The sequence below is a fragment of the Puntigrus tetrazona genome, chromosome 21 (genome assembly GCF_018831695.1).
Source record: "Puntigrus tetrazona isolate hp1 chromosome 21, ASM1883169v1, whole genome shotgun sequence".
In the NCBI taxonomy this organism is placed as follows: domain Eukaryota; kingdom Metazoa; phylum Chordata; class Actinopteri; order Cypriniformes; family Cyprinidae; genus Puntigrus; species Puntigrus tetrazona.
In genome coordinates, this window is record NC_056719.1 from 9797941 (window position 1) to 9807877 (window position 9937).

General features: G+C 37.1%; 1 long non-coding RNA gene across 1 annotated transcript; it reads left to right on the forward strand.

Moving 5' to 3' along the window:
- The first annotated feature begins 206 nt into the window (after positions 1-206).
- Positions 207-7409, forward strand: LOC122326244. Its single transcript, XR_006247453.1, has 5 exons — positions 207-725; positions 808-1057; positions 1151-1193; positions 1998-2104; positions 5285-7409. It is a non-coding gene; the product is annotated as an uncharacterized LOC122326244 (long non-coding RNA).
- Positions 7410-9937: the final 2528 nt, after the last annotated feature.

A 9937-nucleotide genomic window follows, 5' to 3' on the forward strand; every position in this document is an offset into this window, starting at 1 on the left:
AAAAATAATTCGATTTTTAAATACTGCTGCTTATACTATGAATAATAAGTTTCATGGTATCTGTAAAAATGAAATAAATAATCAAAATTATTTAAACATTTATTGTTTTAAAATATGAAAATTCATCATTGACATATTCAAGGAATAGTTCACCCAAAAATGATGTCATCTGTAACAGCCTCGTTACAAACTTTTTTCAGATTATCTTCCTTTGTGTTCAGAAGAACAATGAAACTCGTACAGGTTTGGAACTACTCAAGGGTAAGTAAATGATGATAGAATTAAATATTTGTCCGTGAATGTCCGTGATTCTGCAAAAAGTGCAAAAGAAGCTACATTCACATGTGCACAAAAAGATAAGTCTGGAGGCCCAGAGGCAAGTCCAAATATTACCTCTGCTCCAAATACAAATCTCTCATTCTCTATTCTGTATTCCCTATTCACTTTATTGAGACTCCTACTGCATACCACGGGGTTAGAGGTACAGCACAGTCACCCCATAGTCACTGAGAGAGGACTCCAGGCCAGCGAGCGGTGTGTGGGAGAGCTCTGCTGATACTCATCCTGCTGTTCATCATTCATTCTCATTCATACAAGGATTATTCCTACAGGGAAGGGAAAGACATCATCTTTCAACAGCGCATCTCTGATCGAGGTAGGAGTCTGCATTTCAGTGATCCGGGATCAGGGACACCTACCAACAGATGAATTTATCTCCGACCGGTGTAAGAAGCCAACTTCTACCGACACACTTTCTTGTCTCTGTTGGGCTCTCTGTATTATGTCTAATCTCCTGTACCTCTACAGCACGCCAGACCCGTCCACCGGGCTTATCATGAGCAGTGACAGACGCCCAGCAGTCGCCACATCCCTCCAGCACATGCCCTGACCTCTCCGACCTCTCATTCCTAGCACTGCCAACAGTAGAATGGATCACCACCACACACACTTTTTGTCCATATAATGAAAGTCATTGGGGTCCAAAACAACACTGGACCACACAGACTTTCATTGTATGGACAGATATATTCTTCACAGGAGACAGAAAGCTATACAGGTTTGGAATGACATGAGGATGAGTAAATGATGATAGATGTATTACTTTACTTTCTACCTGGGCCCTCATTTAAAATGATTTGTGTCCCAGCAGATAACCTTTTCCAGGCCCATCCTGCTTCTGCTGATTACTGTCTGTGAGTATCTTCACCTGTTAAGCTAAATGTTATGGGGATGAATGTAATATATTAGTAGCATCATGCATACAGGTCGAATAAAAACACAGAACAAAAGCAATCTAATGTGACATGCATCCTATTATATAATCATGGTTATTATAGTAAAACTGAGATAAAAACTGAAAATTATGTCTAATGTTAATTTAGTTTAACTTGAGGTACTAAAATAGGTAAACTGAAATTAAAAAATGCATGTGCATAAAAAAAAGCAATTTGCAATGCTGTTGCAACATGAAAAAAAAATTAAGTAGCACAAAGTTTTCAGCATAAAAAATAAAAAGAACATTTGCATCAGCTCGGTATTTATTATATGAGGATGATTATAGAAGAGGATTTCACATTGTCGATTTTGGTGCTGTGGTGAGCTGCTATAAATTCAGGGCTTTTTTATAGTCTGGATCCATCGCTTCCTAGAGGATCAACACTGCGGCCTGCTTAAATTAAGATTTATCTTTTATTTATAACATTTGAGTGCAGATTTCCAGCTAGAAACACATTTTATGGGAGGCTAATAAATACTATAGAGATATATGCAATTTATATTACTGTACATAAATTTGCAAGACGTGAAAGACTCCCAAGTGGTCAATAGTACTATATATTGCAGCCTAGTAGAACAAAACCTCAGTAGGACATACATGACAGCTAATATATTCTTCTTAAGTATACAAAATTAATTTTCTTTCCAATCTTCTCTCACTAATGTGAATATATCACTAGTGTCTTGTCATAACGTTTCTTTAATAAATTTTTTTTTGCCAGGGTGAATCGCTGCTAATAAGCTACAAAGCACTGTTACTGCAGTGCGAGCAGACCCCCATAGGCAGGTGTATGAGTGATTATATATTTCTGGCTCCGATCCCTCGCAGGTGAGCACATGCACGTATGCCACGTCAAAGCCTGTTATTGCACGAATCAGTAACACTTTCGTTCTGAGCTCACAGACACGCTGTGATGTGTTTGCGTTCTGTCAAAGGCTGATTTGTGTGCAAAGACTTCATGCTAATAATATGTTGTAGCTCACTCTCAATGTTCATTCCAAAGTCTCTTTGTGCTCAGACAATTAGGAATGTTACACATACTCAAAGACACCTAGTTTAATTCACCTGGAGGGGCCTCTGTGCTTCAGCCTGTAAAGGGCCTCTCAACCGTCATGGTGAATAGCTCACACCAAATGAAAGATTTTACAGGGGCTTGCATTCTCTTGCTCTCACACAAGCCTTTGTTCGGCCGACTGTTTATCCAGCACTTGGAAATAAGCAGTATTGGAAACTGGCGCCTGAAAGAATCAAATAAGAAACATTCAGCTGAATTTCTTGATTTTGAACTTTTGCTTTGGTTGAAGTTAAATGTGTATTATTATATTATATCACATTATATGTAACCCTGGACCATAAAACTAGTCATAAGGGTAAATTATTTTTAAATTTGAGATCTGAATACTGAATAAATAAGCTTTGTTATGTAATATTAGGCTGAGATACAGCTATTTGAATATTTGAAATCCAAGCGTAAAAACCAAATCTAAATATTGAAGAGAAAATTCAGTTCTTTATGTGCATTGATAATCAAAAATTATACAGAAGGAAATTTACAGAAGGAAATTTACTAATTATATTCATGGAACATAATCTTTACTTAATATCCTAATGATTTCTAGATAAAAGATTTTCTTCATAAAAGAAAAATCAATAGTTTTGACCCATACAGTGTATTTTTGGCTATTGCTACATTTTTGTGTTTGTGCAAAATTAAACTTGTTTTATTTCAGCTGTTTACCATGGTAGCATTTCTCATTTTAATTTAATTACCTTGAAGTACTAAAAAGCTACAAACTACAAAAAAATTTAATAAATAACTGTATACATATTAAAAGCTACTACTACTGATTTAATAATGATGACAAACAAAACATGGCAAAATGTAAAAATTATAAGAACCTGTTTCAAAACATCACTAAAAGCTACATTCATTAAAATAGCACTAATTGTACTATAATATTAAAAATAATATTACATCATGAATAATATACTGTAATATAATACAATGTGTTTTGATGACTTGAGTTTAAGATATTATTGCTGGACTGCCTGGTGCATTTGTTCTCATACATTCAGTTTTAAAATGCATTACGGAGCCATATGACATAAAGAGTAAATATATGTACTCAGTAAAAGACTGTCCAAGTGTTTTTGTTCATTTTATGTTTTGACAGAATCATTCTTTCTTCCACTTTAGACCGCTATCGTACATGCTGACATCAACCGCTAATAGAAAAAATGTGTTTTTCTTCCCTCAAGTGAGAAACCAAAATGGTCATTCTCTGCACAGCTCATGAAACTCTCATCAGGAACACGGTCAGATAAGCCCATTATTACGCTGTCCAAACCACTGCAGAGGAGCGCACGGATCCTAGCTCATCACTCTCAGCAGGGTGACACCAATACCACTGATGGCTGATATTTGCGTCTGTGCGTGCGTGCGTGTGTGTGTGTGTGTGTGTGTGTGTGTGTGTGTGTGTGTGTGTGTGTTAAAGACTCAGTGGCCTCACCTTCTAACGGTTAAAGAAAGAGGATGATGTCATGCAATGCAGGCTGCTGTAGGGCAAGGGAGCCTGGGAGGTTTTCACTGAGTTTCGATACAACAGAGCACAGATTGCAGAAACAATAGATGGATATGACAGAAAATGTGTTTTGGCTTGAGTTGCCTCGATTACATCACTCTTGCTTGCTTGCTTCCTAGAAAATCTATCATTGCTAAAGTATTATTCTTGGCATGGGCTGCAGACTGATAGTTCCTGCTTCTCAGGAAGGGGCTGCAGCTTTGTGGAGTTTTAGCAATTTTTGTGTGTCTTTTACTTTCTGCTGGTTTCTTCTAATGCAAGATTTCTTATGCTCACAAAGGCTGCATTTATTTAAGTAAAAATACAGTAAAATAGTTATATTTTGAAATACAATTACAATTAAAAAACTATTACCTATATATTTTAATAAATATTTAAAGAACAAATTATTTCTTTGATTGTAAAGCATCCATTACTCCATTATTCAGTGTCACATAATTCTTTCAGAATCTTTCTAATATGCTGATCTTCAGTTCATGAAACGCTAAACGCTATCAGTGCTAAAATGTTTGATTCTTTTTTGATAAATGGGACATTTTAAAGGAGCAGTATTTATTGGAAATGTAGTGTTTTGTAATGTCTCATTTTTATATAAGTGCAACAACATGAGTAAGGTTGAACTGAATTTGTTTTTTTAAGAAATTTAAATAATTTCATTATCCATTAATATCTGAGTTGATCAAAAGAACATCAGTGGAAGCAAGACATAAGTCGCATATAACTCTTGAAATAATATGTATTATATATAAAATATTTTTTTTTTACATTTTTAAAAATATGCATAATATTTATTTTAAAGGTAAACAATAATTTTATTATTATTATTTTCAGGTGTAAATTCACTAAATTCCAGATTTTCCAGATAAAATTGCAAGACCTTTTGGATCTTTAAATATAATCCAAATGAGATGATCCATAGCCTTCATTGAGAGCTATTGTTCTTTTGAAAAGTTTGGAAATGTGTAGCCTAGTTTACACCATAATGACAAACAGTCTATGTAATTTGGAAACACACTGTGGTTTAGAGACGTTAAGGAAATTAATATTACCAAGCCTCAGCCTGAATCCAAACGCAATATTAAGTCATTGTGTGGCAATTGTAATTACTCTGCACTTGTTGTTTCTGTTTACTCAATCTTTTTAAAGACAAAGGCCACTTAAGACAAGGATCGTTTCACGGATGAGATGAAGTAGGGATAACTTTCTCCATTGTAAAGACATCCCAGTAGACCACTAGACCACGTTTCTACAGAAGATTAAGTACAGTGTTGATCGAAGGGTTTAAGCTAACTGCACTGAATCGGGGATAATTGTATTGCGGTGAGGTCTGATGTGGTGTGGATGTCTCATATTCCTCTCAGGCGTGCTTATGTGTGCATGTGTTTGATTGATAAAAGAAGCTGTTTATGTGTATGTGTGTGTGCAGCAATGGAGATCAACGCCGAGCAGCAAAGCACAGCTCAGTCAGCCCATCCTGGCCGTTCGGAGCAAAAGGGGTTGTAATTATCCGGAGCCAGTCATCTCAGGAGGTCGGCTGGGATTTGGGGAATGTGTCCCCCTCCTCCACATCTCGTCCTTTTCACCCTTCAGCCCCATCGTCCTCCACAGAAAAAGGGCATTTCTTCAGCTGGAGGATCACACTGCCACAGCAGAGCGGTGAAGTGCGCGAGTACGTAAATGGTTTGCGAGCATGAAATCAATCACCTCTGGTTCAAATATGCATTATAGTCACATTTCAACCGTTACTCACGTCATGGCGCAGCCTGCCAGAAAGAGATCTGCTTATGCCTCTGAGACAATGCCAAGGATATCACAAAAATAACTTTAAATCAGTTTTATTGTTCTCTCGTCTGCTTCTTGCACTCGCCCTCTCTCTCACTTGGCACCATGTGCGCTTAATTACATTGACTTTGAAGCGATTATGACATCATGATTTGGCTGTTATTCTTTTGGACGTGTTTGGACTTCTGGGTTCCCATGGAAACTCTGATGTAATGGCCACGCAGACTTGTTTTCAGGAAAACCACAGCTGACACGTGGTGAAATAGATGGGCTTTTGTTTTTTAGAAGGATCGGTGGTTTGTCAACAGCTCGTGCAGATGAAAGCCAGACAGGCTTCGGAGGGCATTGGTTCACTCAAGCTGAGGACGAAACTTCAGCCTTTAGACTGATGGTTTGACATTTACTCTGCGTGAACAGGAAAGTTTTAGTCTATGTCATCATGGCCGAATGTGGTTAAAGACCCATGTGCTCTATAGCCTTAGTGGTGTTAAAGTTTAGACATAGAATTCATGATTTGTGGTAAACTCAACTGTTTACTGCATGTTTCCCACCATGCCTCATTCTCCCAAATAAGGACAGTCTGGTTATTTTGGAAAGGCACCACTGATAATAGTTATTATTGCTGGTAAGATTTTTGGGTCACATTTTCTTTTAAAGCCCAATTCTTGCTATTAGCTATATAAACTATAGCTTTTGCTTTAATAAACTCCTAATTTGCTGTATAGATAATAGGTCCAATAAGCAGGATTAGGGGTTTAGAATGTGGTCATGCAGAATATGTGCTTTATAAGTACTAATAAACAGCCAGCAACTATTTAATCGTGAGAATTAGTCCTTGTACTAAAGTGTTTTTAGCGCTAAGTGTCAGATTTTTAAACATTTCCACAATAATGCCTCTTGACTCCTGTAAAACAAGGTTAAACATCCTTAGCTTGTTTGTTTCAGCTGCTGGAGGCATGTCAATTAATTAGGCTGGGAGACCAGTTAAAACCGCTAAAACCAGCAAACCAGCACTAAAAACAGAAATGGGGCATGACACGAAGCAATCAATCACCGAACAAAGCCAATCAGATCATTTTTCTCTGTTTGCATGTCTCCTTGCACGTCTAATGCGCTGAAGCTGATAAGCGTGAAGTTGTTCACATATCTTCCGAAAAGCTTCAACAAATGGCATGCTTTTTATGGTTTTAGACATAGAATTCTAATCCATAGTTTTATGGATTTTATAATTTTCGATTCCGGAGAGCTTTCAATGTGGGCCGCAGCTGTTAAAATGAAAACTGCTTAACATTATTGTACAGCTTGTAACTTTGTGGCATATTGTTGGGCTGCAACAAGGTATTAAGGCCTGTTCACACAAACTTGTTTTTGCATTCTGTTGTAAACATGTCACGACAAGGCATTCTAAAAAAGTTTAGAAAATGTGTCTCTAGACCTTTGGTCTCAAACTCAACTCCTGGAGGACCACAGCTCAACCAGCTCCAAAACCACACCTGCTGAGAAGTTTCCAGTAATCCTAAATACCTTGATTAGCTGGATCAGATGTGTTTGATTAAGGTCTGTAGAGCTGTGGCTTGAGACCAATGGACCTTTTTCACGTTTCTGTATTTCTCCGCAATGGAAGTCGTCATAGTTGGGTTAATAAGTGGGAGAGAACCACAAATCCATTTTTTGTATTCACATTTGCTCAAATAGCAAGCTCTAAGATAGTGTTTTCATGATTCCAAAACAAATAAAAAAATTTGAGAGAGAAGAGAGAAACCATGTCATGTCCCTCCCATAAACTCATTTGAAAACCCTTACATTAACATAAACTATTTTTTTGTAATTTCATGCAATGAGTAATATATAAAATATAAAATATATAATATATAATATACAAAGAACAGTATTATAAATGTACATACATTTAAAAATACAAATACAAATATAAAAAACCTTTAAGAATTTATGATGCTGATGACCCTTAGTTGTGAAAAAGGTCTATGCTCTAAATTTTTTTTATTCTAGTGTTCTTCAATGCTGAACACTGCTTAAAGACATGATATTTAAAAAATTAGTTTATCCATTGATTTATATTCACACTAACTTGCTCTATTTTTTTCTATATAATTAGTCAAAAAAAAAGCTTTTTGCTACGTATTACGCCTACGCCTTAAGCTAACTGAGACTTGTTATAGCACTTGCTCTTTTGTTGCTTTTTAAATGCTTTCATGTCCTCATTTGTAAGTAGATTTGGATAAAAGTGTCTACTAAATGGAAAGTGTCTACTAAATCTGAATGCAGGATTCAGAAATCTTTTCCCTATTAAATGTAAATCAAAAGTGACAGTAAACAGATTTATCATGTTACAAAATAATGTTTTATTGCAACACAAAAATTCATTTTGCATTAAAAGCCCCTTAAACTTATTTACAGGGATAGTTCACCACACAAATGAACATTTTGTCATTACTAACTCACCCTCAGGTTGTTCCAAACCAGTAAGTAAGACCTTTTTTTATCTTTTGAACACAAATCAAGATATTTTTCTAAGAGAGAACTGTTGAATGAAAAAAAAAAGTATTCTTGTAGCTTGAACCACTTATTTCAAATTGGCTATTTTAATGATGTACTTACTACATTTCTGGGCCTTGAATGTGGTAGTGTTGCAGGTTCAGAAAGGTCTTTGATGTTATCAAAAATATCTTAACCTGTCTTCCAAAGGTCCTATGGGTTTGAAACAACATGAGGGTGAGTTTACTGTCCCTTTAAGGGGCTGTTCGCATAGAACTTGTTAAAAACTTGAGTTAAAGCAGAATCAAAAAAAAAAACCCTGAACAATGCTGTCATGTTTACATAGAAAACAATTGAAAAGCTGCACAGGACGACAGAAATCTTTTATAGCTTGTGGTAAGCGTGCAGTGTTTGTTTGTACAATAACACTAAGGAGAGAGTTCAACATAATTACATGATTGCTGGATGTGTTAAAAATCAAAACAAAGCAGTATTATGTGTCTTTGCGGACGTTTGTTTATCTGACTTGTTAATCTTGTGTGAATTTGTCACAATGACTGTATACATGAGTATGTTTAAATCAGACATCATCTTAACGGTTAATTTGGTTAGTCATATCAGGATTGTATGTCAGCCATTACCCAACACCCAGAGATCCCTGGGGCTCAGCAACTTCTCAGGATGAGTTGTGTCATAGTTTTGTCTTGGTCACACTCTTCTCTCATGTCAGTGTTGCAGTACCTGTGCCAGGTTATCTCTATCACTGATCCCTTTTCTGATAAGTAAGCATGTGAGGTCTTGCACTGGTCCCTCTTGATCCAAAAAGCAGGTATGATCCATTCTGCTCGTCTTCTCCTAATCACCACTATGTATCTCAGGATCAGATAAGGGCAAAAGGGAAGAAATGGTGGCTGCTTTAGATACAATAATAAACTGCCAGAGAACAACACAACATTGTGCCATTCCTCCATGTGCCTGTTGCTGATTCTGAGAGACATTTATAACCCATGCCTGACGTGAAAGTCTGACATCATTGCAAGATGGAAATCATATTTGGAGGAGCTGAGGGGGGATGATAAAAACAGCTGCTCCGAGTCAGAAGCTTGCAAAGAAATTCCAGCAAACTTTTACTCAGATATGTTGCAAGATGGCCTCTTGAAGAACCTCTGTCTGCATCTTGATGAAGGGTTCATTGATAACATGCTCATCAGCGTGGAATCTCATGTGTATAGCATTCGCTCGCAGCTCTGTTATGTAAAGCTGATGAGCACATGCCTGGTGTGTACAGCTATAAATCACCTCCGCTCTCCCGCGGCTTCCAGTGTTTACAGTAAACAGTGGGCTGGAATGTAAAGTTATTTCAGTCCGTTGGCCAGGACTCATTGTAGTGGTTGTGCTACAGGCCATTAGTCCAACCCAGGGCCCCCCTGTACCTCATTATGTGATTAGGCCTGTTTGCTCTGCCGGGGTTCTGCAGCAGCTCTACACTCATCCCTTCACCCACAAAAGACAAACACAGACGCAAACACAACAAGCCCACTTCCTCAAGATCCATTATTTCCCTCTATTCACCCTAAACAGCAAACTCTTGAAATCCAATCAGCCCCCATTTTGTCTATACACTGATTGATCATTATAGGACTCAAGGTCAGTTTGGGAAGGACAAGACTTTGAAACCTTAGGAAGTACAGAGGAAGATTCTTCAGGGAATGACCTCTTTGTCTATTCATTTGAAATGAGTTCAGTCATTGTATTTAAATGGGAAGGCAGGATCCAAGGCAATGTGTTTTTGTTAAGTTCA